At 38.5% G+C, this 11536-nt stretch overlaps 1 non-coding gene across 1 annotated transcript; it reads right to left on the reverse strand.

Moving 5' to 3' along the window:
* Positions 1–3254: 3254 nt before the first annotated feature.
* LOC121217083 (small nucleolar RNA R71) lies at positions 3255–3361 on the reverse strand. Its single transcript, XR_005913304.1, has one exon. It is a non-coding gene; the product is annotated as a small nucleolar RNA R71 (small nucleolar RNA).
* Between the last annotated feature and the right edge of the window lie 8175 nt (positions 3362–11536).

Raw genomic sequence — 11536 nt, forward strand, 5'->3', positions numbered from 1 at the left:
GACTTGGAGTTGGCAGTGGTGATTTTCGCACTGAAGATTTGGAGGCATTACTTGTATGGTGAGAGGTGTATCATTTACATGGATCATAAGAGCCTTAAGTATCTCCTCACTCCGAAGGAGCCAAACCTTAGGCAGCGTAGGTGGATTAAGCTGCTTATGGATTATGACTGTTCAATTAAATACCATTCTGGTAAGGCTAATGTGGTAGCCGATGCATTGAGCTGTAGAGCTGTTACTAATTTGAGGGCGATGTTTGCTTGTCTCAGCTTATTTGATGATGGTAGTTTACTGGTCGAACTTCAAGTTAAACCGAGGTGGATTGAACAGATCAAAGGTAAGCAGTTGGAGGATGAGTCACTGGGTTCTCGTTTTCGACAGATTGAGAATAGGAAAACTTCAGATTTTGGGCTAAATAGCGAAGGTGAACTTTGTTTCAGTGGGAGAGTCTGTGTATCAAAGTATACTGATTTGAGGCAATCTATACTGCAAAAGGCACATAGTTGTTCTTACACCATGCACCCTGGAAGGAATAAGATGTACCGAGACTTTCGGGAGTTATATTGGTGGCCAGGACTTAAGCGTGAAGTTACTGATTTTGTGAGTAAGTGCCTGACTTGCCAACAGGTTAAGGCGGAACATCATTTTCCTTCAGGGTTGCTTCAGCCAGTGAAGATTCTGCTTTGGAAATGGGAGAGGGTAACTATGGACTTTGTTAGTGGGCTACCTCTAACGCCTTCTAAAAAGGATTCAGTGTGGGTCATCGTGGATCCATTAACCAAGATTTCTCCCTTTATACCTGTCCGTATTGATTACTGGTTACAGAAACTAGCTAAGCTGTATGTGTCTGAAATAGTGCGACTGCATGGGGTACCAGTTTCTATAATATCTGAGATCCTCGCTTCACGTCTCGATTTTGGAAAAAGTTACATGAGGCATTGGGTACAAGGTTGGACTTCAGTACTGCATTCCATCCTCTAATAGACAGTCAGTCGAAAAGGGTGATTTAGATATTGGAGGACATGTTAAGGACTTGTGTGATAGACTTCCGAGGTAGTTGGGAGGATTACTTACTGTTGGCAGAGTTTACAAACAACAATAACTACCAGTCTAGCATACAGATGACACCTTACGAGGCATTATAAGGTCATAGGTGTCGTACTCCTTCTTGTTGGACTGAGTTGGGTGAGTGATAAACCGTAATTTATACATATTTTTATCCCATGCTTAGCACATTTATGGATCATTTCTCCTTAGATTTGATGTATTCGATGCTTCTAATCCTTTAATTTCATGTTTTATACTTAGGTGAGCATAGGAGAATAAAAAGAGTGAGAAATGGGCCGAAAACGGAAAAAATGGACCAACATGAGAAATCAACACGGCCTGGACTTCCTCACACAGGTAGTCCACACGGCCGTGTCCATTTGACAGAATCGAAGCACGACTTACATGGGTAGACCACACGCCTGTGCCTATTTAACAGCCTTGACCACGGTCTAAAGCAATCCTGTCGAGCCCAAGTATAGTCCTATTTGGAAAAAGCCACTTTTGAGGTCTCTTAGGCATTCTAAAGCCTATTTAAACATTGAGGAGGCACTAGGAAAGGGGACACGGAGTAGGAGTCAAGGAATTACTCAAAGAAAGTTGATTGATCCATCTTAAAAGCTGGATTCTTCGTCAAGACTGAATATCTCCTTTCAATTTCCTTCAGAAGTTTTGGGTTTTTCTTTATGTTTTGTTATCTTTACTCTTTTGAGATGTTTTCTTTCATAATTATGAACTAAACCCCCTAAATACCTAAGTAATGAAACCTAAGACAGATCTTGTTATTATTATCTCAATTGTATGATAAATATTTGACTTGTTCTTAATTATGTGTTCTTAATTCTTGTTTTAATATTCCAGGATATTGATTCAAGTTAATGCGCTTATTCAGAGGAGCAAAAGTCCCTGTCTAAGGGTAAATTTGTCGTAATTAAGTGGAGTTGATTGCACGCTTAGAGATAGGATGACAAGATTTTTCCGGATTAGGGTGAAACCTAACAAATGAGTCTATAGATCGAGTTAATGCTACACTAGGGTGTTAATTAGAAAGAGATTTCAATTAATCAACCTAGGGTTAGATGTTACTAGTCTCGAGAGAGATAATAATATAACCTAGGGATTTCTACGGATCAAGTCAAATGAATAAATCGTTTGATTCAGAGTCAAATAACAAGTGAAGTTTAGGTGGATTTTTCCTTGGGCATTGTCTTAATCAATCGAGTTTTCCCAAAAGCTTTTCCCCAATTTTTTCTCTATGCACCCTTAGTTTAATTAATTAGTTTAGATAAACAAATCCCTTAATTTTTAGGCTAGATAGTAAAAAGAAAGTAATTACTAGTACTCTTGGTTCCTTTGGGTTCGACAATCCGGCCTTGCTAAAACTATACTACTGTTCGATAGGTACACTCTCCTTCATCGTGATAATAGTTAGTTTCAAGAGTGATTAATTATAAATTTTTAAAACCTATCACGAATATCACGTATAAAGTTTTTGGCGCCGTTGCCGGGGAACTAAGATATTAGGAACATTCGATTTTTATTATTTTAGCGATATTTACTTTTAGTGCAATCTATATTTAGTCTAATTTCACTTTTCTAACTGTTATTTTATTTTCTTCTGATAGGTTTTTCTAGTTTATGACCAGAAAAAACCTGTCAGGACCATTACTTTTTGATAGTGAGATCGATCGCACAGTTCGCAGAAACCGAAGAGAAATAAGGCGAAGCTTAAGATACATAGAGGAAGAGCAAGAGGATGATATTCACACCACAACTGAGGAGATGGCTGAAAACCAAAAAAAATTGCTACCTTCTGCGATTGCTGCTAATCAGAATCTTGCTCCACGTACTATGTATGATTATGCTAAACCTTTTTTAACAGGAACTGAATCAAGCATAGTTAGGCCTGCTGTTGCTGCAAATAATTTTGAACTGAAACCTAACACAATTCAAATGATACAGCAATTTGTTCAGTTTGATGGTTTGCAGGACGAGGATCCCAATGCTCACTTGGTGAATATTCTAGAGTTTTACGATACATTTAAAATCAATGGCATTTCTGATGATGCCATTCATCTTCGGTCATTTCCCTTTTCATTGAGGAACAAACTAAACAGTGGGTGAACTCGTTACCACGAGGGTCAATCACTACTTAGGAACAAATGGCTGAAAAGTTTTTATTAAAATATTTTTCACCGGCTAAAACGACTAAATTACGTAATAATATCTCTTATTTTGTGCAGATGGATTTAGAAACACTCTATGATGCATGGGAAAGATACAAGGACCTTTTGGGAAGATGCCCTCACCATGGGTTACCACTTTGGCTACAGGTTCAAACGTTTCACAATCGCTTGAATCCTTCGACTTGACAGAGGATTGACGCAGTTGCTGGTGGAACTATCAATAATAAGACACCTGAGGATGCTTATGAATTTATAGAAGAGATGTCACTGAATAATTATCAATGGCAAGTCATGAGGACAAAGCCAACGAAATAGCTAGCATTTTTAACATCGATTCGGTCACCATGCTCTCTAATTAGGTAGAACTTTTGAATAGAAAAATTGACGATTTTCTTGGTTCTACACAGGTTCACCCAGTAATGCAGTGTGAAGCAAGTGGAGGTGGATCAAGCAATTCAGAATACCCACCCTATGGCCACAGCATGGAGAACAAGCAGTTAAATTACATGGGTAATAATTCTCAATCTCAAAATAATCCTTATAGTAACACTTACAATGCAGGTTGGAGGAACCACCCAAATTTCTCATGGGGAGGCAAAAGGAATAGAGACCACCACCTCCATGCTTCCAACAACCACCCTACCAGCAAGAGAAAAAGTTGAACCTTGAGGAGATGCAAACAAAATTCATCTCGGTGTCAGAAACTCATTATCAGAATACTGAGACAACACTTAAGAATCAACAATGGTCGATCCAAGGGCTCGAAACATAGATAGGACAACTCACCAAATTAATATCTGAATGACCACAAGGTAGCCTGCCGAGTAACACTGAATCTAACCCAAGGGAACAACTCAATGTAATTACCATCCAAGACAAGGAAGGGTTAGTGGAACCTGAACCAGAACCAAGGCAAGGAATCATGGTAAGTAAAAGAAAAGGTGAGGTAGACCACAGTGAACAAACACCGGTAAGTAAAGAGTACAAACCTCGTGTGCCATACCCTAATACGACAAGGAAAGACCACACAGACGGACAATTTAGTAAATTCCTTAAATTATTAAAGAAATTACATATTAACTTACCGTTTATTGAAGCTCTTTCATAGATGCCAAACGCAGTCAAATTCTTAAAGGAGCTTTTAACAAATAAGCGGAAGTTGGATGAGGTGTCGCATGTGGAGCTAAATGCGATTTGCTCAGGCATACTACATAATAAGCTGGCCAACAAATTAAAAGATCTAGGAAGTTTTACGTTTCCTTGTTTAATTGGTAGGTTAGATGTTAATAATGCTTTGGCTGATTTAGAGGCCAGTATCAATGTCATGCCTTACAAAATGTTTAAGCAACTAGGTCTTGGGAAACCTAAACAGACTAGGATGAGTATTTAATTAGTCGATAAAACAATCAGATTTCCTAGGGGTATTATTGAAGATGTACTCGCTAAAATTGACAAATTTATATTCCCAGTTTATTCCGTTGTTATAGACATAGAGGAGGATAGTAATGTGCCTTTAATTTTAGGGAGGCCCTTTTTAGCAACTGCTAGAACGATAATTGATGTTGGCACCGATGAACTCACACTTCATGTGGGTGATGAAACAATCACTCTTCAAGAGCTTAATTCGAGTAACACCTCAAAAATCGAGGTTGATTGCATAAATCATACTACTAGTACTGGTCATGTGGTGAAACCCTCTGTACAGAAAATAGGTTCGAAGAGCGTACATGAGCCATGTTCAACCAACAACAAATGACCTATCTATGAAGAACGAAGGCTACGAGTTGAGGAACTAGATGAATGGCGGACACATAAACCAAAATCAACTTAAGGTTGGAGGCAAAGTACTACTGGATGCGGCAGATCTTCGTATTGCCACTTTTGAATCTAATGAAGAAATTCCTCTCACGGTACTCAATATTTTTCCATCTGGTATAGTTGAGGTAATTCATCTTAAAGTTGGTATTTTCAAGGTAAATAATACTCGTCTAAAACTTTATTTTGATAAAATTGATAGCAGGGATGAGGAGTGTAAACTCTTGAACCACCATGACTATGCGAGATCAAAGTAAGTCGAGCTTAGACTGTAAATAAGCACTTCTCGGGAGGCAACCCAAGCACTAACAATATTAATTTCTTTAAAATTTAAGTTTTTAACATCTAATCACTAACTGAGTCCTTGAAACACAGGTTTTCTAATCAACACGGCTAGGCACAGGGGCGTGCCTTAGGCCGTGCTCATATCACGGGAGGGAACACGGCCGTGCATTACGGCTGTGTAAAAATAGAGCAAAAACGTTTCCCCAACATGGGATTCGATAAGTTGCCACGGCCGTGCGACATGGCCGTGGGCAATCTTGCCAAATTAACACGGGCGTGCAATATACCCGTGCCCACCGACCGTGGTCGAGCCTGTTAAAACAGCACTGGTGTGCGCCTTCATACACGAGCATGGGATCAATGAATGAAGAATGACACAGCTGTGCAACATGGCCGTGTGCACCAATGCGCCTAATTTTAAAAACCACGAAATGCACGGGCTGAAATGAGGGCATACGGGCGTGCCCCATGGCCGTGTGCCCCAATTTATTTATAAACACCTATTATTTTTATTATTTTTATTTTTATCTTTATTTATATGTTGAAATTACTTTTTTATTTTCCTTTAATGCTTTTTTTATTTTATCTTGAGATTTTATAATTTTTATTCGGCTATTTCTTTACTAGTAATTATATTTCTTTATATTTCCTAAGAGAAGTTCCTGATTCTATCATAGTTATAAAGAGCTCCAAAGCTGGAAAAGCTTCTCCACAACTACCATGTCTTGCCCGACTACCACGATAACTTCTTCGCTAGACACTGTGGTTATGGAACCAACCTTTACCACCACCGGAGTATCTTCCTCCACTCTTATCAGGGCATTTGGCCGATTATTCTCCATAACTCTAATTCAAGGAATTCATTCATCATTCAGGAAGTTTCACTTCTCTTCCTATCTTATGATCTTATATCTATGCTGTCGTAAATCTAACTTTGTGCATTGAGGGCAATGTACATCTTAAGTGTGGGGGGGTCTTTTATATCATTATCAGAAAAGTACCTGAATTTTATCTTATTCTCATTTGATCTTCTCATATCATTATTAGAATGAATTTTGATTGATTTATGATTTTCTATTAATATGTCTTGAATTAAAACATAGGCATTTATGCATTGACTATTCAAACTTTAAGGAATTAGAGAATCAAGCATGATAAAGTTGATTTTTGAGAAATAAAATTTTTTAGGTTGTTTCCCCAAGTTTAGGTATTATCTTGAGTTGAAATTCACAGGTTTAAACATCAAAAAGCCATAATTTTTGTGAGATCTTGAGTCTTTAGAGCATCTATTATTTCTTTCACGCTCACTTTTATTATTGCTTTGAGTGCGTCAATATTGAATTGTCATTCTAGAACTTGCTTGATTATGCACGTCAAGACCACACTATTTGATTTGATATGTCGAGATGATAAAGGCACTTAGGTTTAACCCACTCACTCCATAAAAAGCCTAACTTCACAATTAACCTTTAGTGAACCCCTTGAGCCTAACAACCCAATCATTGATTTACCCTCAACATTAACCCTTAACCCATTATTGTTGAAATCCCCTAAATTAATTTGATCCCTATTTTTGTCAAGATTTGATTTGAATAAATTGCTTATCTATGTTTTATTTTTAGTAGATAGCCTATGTTATTTGACTTGTTCTTAAAATAATAATAATACAATACGTATATATTAGTAGCTATTCATCATTTTTTTTGAGCTTAAGTGTTAATTGAAGCTCACTTGTATTCAATTAATGATTAGTTATTTTTCTAGTTAGGTAATTTTTCAATTCAATCTCAATTCTAACCTTTTCTTTTAGCTTGTGACCACACCTCCTAACGAAAGCCACGTTACAACCCTCTAAATACCTTTTGATTGACATATCATCTCAATATATAGTGGTGGAGATTTGATTTTCATGCAAGCCTATAGTAATAATGTTTCATATTGACTAATGAGTGCTTCATTTATGGTCCTCAAACAGCTCGAGTGATTTGAGTGAATCTTTAGTGAGGATGTTAAACTTTGGGATATTTTGAATCAAAGGTAATCACTTAAATGAGGGGAGACACCTATGCTTTCGTAATAAAATGCTCAACTTGGAATATTTGAAACTTTGATGTTCTTCTAGTTGAATTCTTAATGTATGACTACTTATGGTTTATTTTGAGATATTCTCGATAGGGATTATAAGTTGAGAATAATTTATTTTGATTGTGAGTTGAGGATTTTGCTTGAGGACAAGCAAACGCTTAAGTGTGGGGGTATTTGATAAACCGTAATTTATACATATTTTTATCCCATGCTTAGCACATTTATGGATCATTTCTCCTTAGATTTGATGAATTCGATGCTCCTAATTCTTTAATTTCATGTTTTATACTTAGGTGAGCATAGAAGAATAAAAAGAGCGAGAAACGGGCCGAAAATGGAGAAAATGGACCAACATGAGAAATCAACACGGCCTAGACTTCCTCACACGGGTAGTCCACACAGCCGTGTCCATTTGGTAGAATCAAAACATGACTTACACGGGTAGACCACATGCTCGTTCCTACTTAACAGCCTTGACCACGGTCTGAAGCAATTGCACACGGGCGTGTCACACAGGCGTGTCCCTGTCAAGCCTAAGTATAGTCCTATTTGGAAAAGGCCACTTTTGAGGGCTCTTAGGCATTCTAAAGCCTATTTAAACATCTGAGGAGGCACTAAAAAAAGGGACACGGAGTAGGAGGCATGGAATTACTCAAAGAAAGCTGATTGATCCATCTCAGAAGCCGGATTCTTCGTCAAGACTGAATATCTCCCTTCAATATCCTTTAGGAGTTTTGGGTTTTTCTTTATGTTTTTTTATCTTTACTCTTTTTATATGTTTTCTTTCATAATTATGAACTAAACCCCCTAAATACCTAATGGGAATGAAACCTAAGATGGATCTTGTTATTATTATCTGAATTGTATGACAAATATTTGACTTGTTCTTAATTATGTGTTCTTAATTCTTGTTTTAATATTCCAGGATATTGATTCAAGTTAATGCGCTTACTCAGAGGAGCAAAAGTCCCTGTCTAAGAGTAAATTTGTCGTAATTAAGCGGAGTTGATTGCATGCCTAGAGATAGGGTGACAAGATTTTGCCGGATTAGGGTGAAACCTAATAAGGGAGTCCATAAATCGAGTTAATGTAACACTAGGGTGTTTATTAGAAAGAGATTTCAATTAATCAACCTAGGGTTAGACGTTATTAGTCTCGAGAAAGATAATAATATAACTTAGGGATTTCTACGAATCAATTCAAATGAATAAATCGTCTGATTCAGAGTCAATAACAAGTGAAGTTTAGGTGGATTTTTCCTTGGGTATTGTCTTAATCAATTGAGTTTCCCCAAAAGCTTTTCCCCAATTTTCTCTCTGTGCACCCTTAGTTTAATTAATTAGTTTAGATAAACAAATCCCTTAATTTTTAGGCTAGATAATAAAAAGAAAGTAATTACTAGTACTCTTGTTTCCTTTGGGTTCGATAATCTGGTCTTGCTAAAACCATACTACTGTTCGATAGGTACACTTGCCTTTATCGTGATAATAGTTAGTTTCAAGAGTGATTAATTATAAATTTTTAAAACTGTCACGAATATCACGTATCAGTGAGCAGTGTGTTCTGGGCCCTGAGTTGATTTCTGATATCAAGGATAAAGTGAGGTTGATTCAGGATCAGCTGAAGGTGGCATCCGACAAGGCAGAAGTCATATGCGAATCTAAAGCGTAAGGAGAATGAGTATTCGATGGGGACTTGGTGTTTCTTAAGGTCTCACCATGGAAGAAAGTACTGAGGTTTGGTCGGAAGGGCAGGTTAAGCCCTAGGTTTATTGGGCCATATTGTATATTGAAACTTGTGGGACCAGTTGCCTATCAACTTGAGTTACCTCTAGAGTTGGACCGGATTCATGATGTGTTCCATGTCTCTATGTTGAGGTGATGTCTTTCTGATCCTACACACATTGTTTCGGCTGAGGAGATAGAGGTCAGACCAAATCTGACCTTTGAGGAAAAGCCGGTTCAAATTTTAGACCGCGATGCGACAACAATACCCTATCTGTTTTGATTAGGTAAATTTCGAGGCCTAAATTTTCTTTTAGGGGGTAGAGTTGTAAAGCCCCAAATCCTTAGTAATTTAATTGTGTGTTATGTTGCATGTTGGCTTACTTGCTATGATGGTTAAGGGTCCTGAGTAGTGTGAGAAGTATTGGGTTCAAACCTAGGCTTTAGCAAAATTTTTGTCTTCTTATTGAATAAACCCTTGCATGTTGATAATGGACTTTTAGATTAAAATAAGTGAATCATGGAAATGAAGTGCCTGTTAGCTTAATGGTAAGTGGTGTGAGGGTGTGCCTAGGGGTCTTGAGTTCGAGCTACCTTATGCGCAAGGACATAATATTTTGCTGCTCTCGCAAGGTTGGTAGTTGGGGTTGACCGAAACTCTGTTGGTTGGAGCGTTTGAGGGAGAGTGGTATGTGTGGTCAGTTGTTAGGGGGAATTTGAAAGGAGTCTGAATTGTTGGTTTGAGAGATAAGGGGAGAGATTTTAAGAGGAAATAGGGGAAGTAGGGGTGTGAGGTAGTGTCATGCCGAAGTGGGAAGCTTATTGTGCAAATTTGGTCACTTTTGTTCTCAGTGCTGAAATAGTGCTAGAGTTTTGGCTCCCTGAAACAATTGTCTTTTGTTGTTTTCTTTTCGGGTATTGCTTGTTGGGTGGCCGAATAACAATTGTAATCATTTGGGTATTCTTGTTTTTCTCTCCTATATTGTGTTTTGCTCAGTCGTCTTCTTCTCTTTTCTCCATCTTTCTCCTTTCGAATATCGGGTATCCTTTTCTTTGCTCACTTTTGGATTTGTGTGCTGAACATTTCCTTCCTTGTAGCCAAACATTTTTTCGTTCCATCAACCTTCTGCCTAGTCTCCATTGTGGTTTCTTTTCTACCTTCCATCTCTTCTCAGATTTGACTCTCTCCCTCCCTTGCATTCAATCACTTTTGCGTTGGCTAGGCATCGATTGTATTACTCATGGAGTGAGGGAGTTCGCTTGGATTTCAAGAAATATCGGAGTCTTCTTCTCATCTCTCGTCCTAAGATAATCATCAAGTGTCTGATATTAACTTTCGTCGGTGTTCTAAGCGGGTTTTATCCACGCTCGTTCAAGCTAAGTGTTCGTGGAGTGCACGTGGGCTAATTCGCTCATTTTCGCAACAAGGTGTGTAATCACACTACTTCTAATGTGAAACGACAAAAGCTGAAAAACTGACATCATTGAAGCCACATAGGCGTGCACTCATTCGTGTGGTCATCTAAACGTAAAAGCGCGAGCATGTGTTTGTGGAGACCACCACGAGCGATTTCGTGGGCTTAAGTCATTTTCGGCCACGTTAGGCCTAAATAGGCCTTGTGGGCCCCACGGGCTTGTGGACCCCACACAGGTAAGCTGCACAGATGTGTGGAGATTATTGGGCTGGCTGCGTTGGTTACTCGGCCAAAGCCATTATTTGGGCTTATTGGGCCACACGAGCGTGCGGGCCTACATGGGCTGTATTATGGGCTTGGACCCATTTTTGCTATTTAATTATTAAGGTTCACAGGTTGCACGAGACGACTGTGGATCTACTGTTAGGTCAGTAAGTACAACTAGACCCTAATTTATGTTATGACTATTATACCCCTATGAGGTAAATGACAGAAATACCCCTATGTGATATATGAATGTTTGAGTATGCCATCTTATTTATGTATGTACATTTATATTATGTTGCATTGCATGGGGTGGGACATATGTTATTGGAGGAAGTGTACCGAAAGGCTATAAGCCTATTACTGGCAGCTCTGCTGCAAATTACTGATAGTGCCGCAACTGGTACTTTATTTTGTAGTGTAGGGATGGGTGGGTCGATTTTATCCCCACATGGAGTGTAGGGTTGGGCGGAGTGGAGTATAGAGGATGGATGGGTAGAATCTTTGTATGCATTTCTGATTCTGAATTGAAATGGGCCAAGGCCCACACTGATATTGCAACTGATATGGGCTTAGGCCCAGACTGTTCAACTCTGTATGTTTGACGATTTGTTAAATATGGATTACACACTGAGTTTTCATAAACTCACCTTTTCTACCTATCTGTGTAGGTAATCCTTAGTCGGGTTGGTACTGCGAGGGACTCGGAGATGGCCAC

Source organism: Gossypium hirsutum, chromosome A02 (assembly GCF_007990345.1).
Source record: "Gossypium hirsutum isolate 1008001.06 chromosome A02, Gossypium_hirsutum_v2.1, whole genome shotgun sequence".
Lineage (NCBI taxonomy): Eukaryota > Viridiplantae > Streptophyta > Magnoliopsida > Malvales > Malvaceae > Gossypium > Gossypium hirsutum.